This window comes from Panulirus ornatus, chromosome 23, assembly GCF_036320965.1.
Source record: "Panulirus ornatus isolate Po-2019 chromosome 23, ASM3632096v1, whole genome shotgun sequence".
Taxonomy (NCBI): Eukaryota; Metazoa; Arthropoda; class Malacostraca; order Decapoda; family Palinuridae; genus Panulirus; species Panulirus ornatus.
This window is the reverse complement of record NC_092246.1, coordinates 17,298,783-17,302,967: the sequence shown is the minus strand read 5'-3', so window position 1 is coordinate 17,302,967 and position 4,185 is coordinate 17,298,783. Positions and strand designations below refer to the sequence as shown.

The 4,185-nt window shown below is 47.2% G+C and overlaps 1 long non-coding RNA gene across 1 annotated transcript; it reads right to left on the bottom strand.

Annotated features, from left to right (window-relative positions):
* Positions 1 to 310: 310 nt before the first annotated feature.
* Positions 311 to 3,711, bottom strand: LOC139756679 (uncharacterized). Its single transcript, XR_011714410.1, has 2 exons — positions 3,649 to 3,711; positions 311 to 1,853 (listed from the first exon to the last, which is right to left on the bottom strand). It is a non-coding gene; the product is annotated as an uncharacterized lncRNA (long non-coding RNA).
* Between the last annotated feature and the right edge of the window lie 474 nt (positions 3,712 to 4,185).

Genomic DNA, 4,185 nt, shown 5'->3' with positions numbered 1-4,185 from the left:
CTGGATTGACTGTGGGCAGGATGCCCTGTCCAGGAGGCGAACCTAGGTTCGGTGGAGAGTTGCAATGAAAACAACTGCACTACGTTGGAGGCTCTTGTGTGTGAGTGTGTGTGTGTGTGCGTGTGTGTGTATGTGTATGTGTGTGTGTGTGTGTGTGTGTGTGTGTGTGTGTGTGTGTGTGTGTGTGTGTGTGTGTGTGTAAGAATTCCTCTTCATCCACGACTCACACTTTCCAGCTCTGGTTGTTCCTCCATCACAACACCTGCTGGCTGCTCACCCGCCGCCCCCCGGACACAAATAAGATCCTCCGTGAGAGATGGATTTTATTAGGTTTTCTCTGAGGCTAAGAACCACCTTTACGGCACATAGTGTAGCGGACAGTGTGAGACTCTACTGTGTAAGCATAAATTCAGCAGGTCTTGATGAAAGTGACTGTCAATTATTCTATAATACTGTAAATTAGGGAAAATTCTTCGTGTATATAAAAAGACATGACATTCCCTGAAATGATTTTGATAATAGTTTACGAGTTTCTCAATTTACATCTAAATACGCGAGAGTCGAGAGAATGTGATTAGAATATACAGGTTATCTGAAACTGATTGTACAGAAATATCACACAGGGTCGATGGTCCCTCGTTGGAATATCCCTCCGTCTTGTTAGAAATTCTTTTACTCGATAATACACGAGAGTCTTTTCAGCAGTTCTTTTTTTTTTAATATTCCACATAATCATATCTATTAGCAGCAGCCTAGAATGTAGCAGTCATGGACGGTGGGTTGAAAATACTTGACTCATCTTCTCTGTGAACACTTAACACTGCACTCAGCATTCATCACTTTTGTTAGGAAATAATGGGTTTTTTTTCTCTCTTTTTGTTACATTTTTCATTTTTCTTTTTTTTTCGTACTTTTCAATCCTTGCTTCTGTTGTGCACATTACTTGAAGTGATTTGGACGCCGCTCCAGCGGTGGTAGTGGTATGTCTTTGGTGATAGAGAGTGGTGCTCACAGGGATGGTGGCAGCCTCGGTGTGGCTGGTGGCAGTCCTGGTGATAATAGACTGGTGACGGAGTTGCCTCGGTGATAGAGCGGTGATAGAAGTTGCTTGTGATAGAGCGGTGATAGAAGTTGCTGGTGATAGAGCGGTGATAGAAGTTGCTGGTGATAGAGCGGTGATAGAAGTTGCTGGTGATAGAGTGGTGCCACAGGGATTGGTGACAGGCTTGGTGGTGGAGAGAGATCACTTGGCTCACAGTCGTGTGTGATGGTTGGATCACTCGGCTCACAGTTGTGTGTGATGGTTGGGTCACTCGGCTCACAGTCGTGGGTGATGGTTGGATCACTCAACTCACAGTCTTGGTGATGGTTGGGTCACTCGGCTCACAGACGTGTGTGATGGTTGGATCACTCGGCTCACAGACGTGTGTGATGGTTGGATCACTCGGCTCACAGTCGTGGTGATGGTTGGATCACTCGGCTCACAGTCTTGGTGATGGTTGGGTCAGTCACTCGGAGGGGTACGTCATCTCATCCACTTACCAGTGATAGGAGTAGTAACTTGGACGCTTGTAGGTATAGTAACTGGTATAGAGAGGGTAACTGTATCCTCCATAGCCATAGCCTCCATAGCCATAGCCTCCATAGCCGTAGCCTCCATAGCCACCATACCCACTGTACGTTGGGTAGCTGTAAGAATAATAATGGCCGGGCTTGGGGCGTGCCTCAGCCCTAGGGTGAGGGTCAGGTGTTCGCTTCTGGATGTTATGGTCACGGCCAGAGATGAGGTACTGGAGATATGCTTCCCGACTCTGCCTTGCCGCCACGAGGGACGCAAAAAGCAGAAGGATCGCCTGTAAGGAAGACGCGCCATTAATGTCACCATAAGACAATCACTGGAAAAGAGGAGGTTCAGTGAGGCATTTGAACTACAGTAAAGAACATGTTTAATAACACGTAAGGGTAATGGCTATTTCTCAGGACTAAACTAAAGTCAAGGGGCTAGAAATAAATGCCTGCAGTCAAGATATTCAAGAACGCCAAAGAATGATGAGTTCGAAGGGGTGATATTTGTCAAAACAAAACCCAAGTAAAGAACGAAGGAGTTGAAGCCAAGAGACGAAAATGAGGAAAATCCGACGAAGCCAAAGGGAGGAGGAGCAATACTCCCTACCCTCACTAGCTCGGGGAGGCTGACATTATATTTGCAAACGTCCCTCAAGGCTTAGGATCTTGTACACAAACCCAAATGATCTGGTAACAAATGAGAATGAGCTCGAATACAAAAGCCGGATCAGGGAAATGAATCCTGTCATTGCTGGAATAGGAAGGCAAAGTTCACAAAAGAGTTGAAGTCTATTCTATGTCCAGAAGGTGTACAGGGCAGCAAGGAGAGCAAGAGAAGGATATCTAGGAAGGAACGGACGAAGAGGAAGATGGAACTGCACGGCTCATTCAAGCAATGCATAATGTTTAAAGATCACCGTAGGACACAGGTGCACAATGGTGACCCAGGAATGAAGGAACAGTCTGGATTCTGAAGGAAGCGGCGAGAAATTCTTTCCTGGAGATGATAAAGTCTTTATAATGGAGGATTCCAACTGCAAAGACACAGTTTGGGTATATATAAGTTCTCATGCAGACAGAGAGAGAGTCACAGAGACACAAGTCAAGACTTAGAACTATATCAACCTTAATCTCTTCTCAGAAGCTCACGTTTTCTATCGATATTTCACGTTTCTATCCATATTTCCGTTTTCCTCACTATTTACCTCAGCCATTCTTTGCCATATCCATTTCCAACGTTCCTCGCTTTTCCTCTCATGTCATCTGCCTCACGTAACCAACACAAACTAACAAACTTTTAACCTTTCTCCAGTGTACGAAAGTGTCACACGTTTCACTTCCATGATTCTTCGCCAAACGTTTATTCTTTCCTTCTTAAACTTTGCTTCTGAGTCTTCGGCACTTGACAGTGTTTTGGAAGAACCTTTCTTTTTTTTCCCTTCGCTCCGTCGTCCTGGACTAAATGTGTCGAAAGACGGATGTAAACGAAGACATTTGTGGAACGCATGACCTAACGAATCACTCCCTCGTCACGCATGTCTCGTCTCACACGCAAGGATAAAACTATGACAAAAGAAACACTAATCAGTAACAAGTCATGTTTGTCTCGAATATATTATGATCAGGCAGTGGTAACGACCAGCGTAACGCCACACACACACACACACACACACACACACACTATTGAGTCCTGCACAACACAAGCTCCCTGAGGTAGTGCTACGAGGCTGTAAAACAGATTCAACGCTCACCAACCTTACGGACACCATACAGCTTCACCAACATCATACAGAAGCACCACCAGCTTCGTGGACACCATACTGGAGCATCGCCACCTTCACCAACACAATGCTGAGCCACCACCAGCTTCGCCAACACCATACTGGACCATCGCCACCTTCACCAACACAATGCTAAGCCACCACCAGCTTCGTGGACACCCTACTGGACCATCGCCACCTTCACCAACACAATGCTGAGCCACCACCAGCTTCGTGGACACCATACTGGAGCATCGCCACCTTCACCAACACAATGCTGAGCCACCACCAGCTTCGCCAACACCAGGACGGAGATACTCACCAACGTCGTCCTCATGGCCTCGCTCCTCTCCTGACAGTAGCTTCACCACCACCTTAGAGACGAGTTTTATACCCCCTGATGCCACGGTGAGGTGCTGCTGCGACCTTGAGTCAAACAACATCCCAGAGACATATAATCACACCAAATCCTCCAGCCAAGGATAACTCCTTGCCAAAAAAAGAAAAAATCCTCCTCGCCTTCGCCTGTCCTGGATTTGCGCGTCCACGGATACTGTAGCCCGGAAGTATTTACTTCAGGCAGAGGGCCTCAGTGGCTCGCTTGCACCGTGTTGGGACTCGCTTTAAAAGAGGTTCAATTGTTCGCTCGTATCGTGGTGGGATTCGCTCTCAAGAGTTGCTCACTGAGGGAGTTCGATCGTACCGTGTTGGGATTCGCTTTCCAGAGGGGCTCAGTGGCTCCCTTAGAGTGTTGGGTGGGGGGGTCGCTTCCAGAGAGGCTCAGTGGCTAACGCTCGAACACCGCGTTGGGGCTCGCTTCCACAGCGGCCTTATTGTGCTAGGTGTAGTGGAACACGAG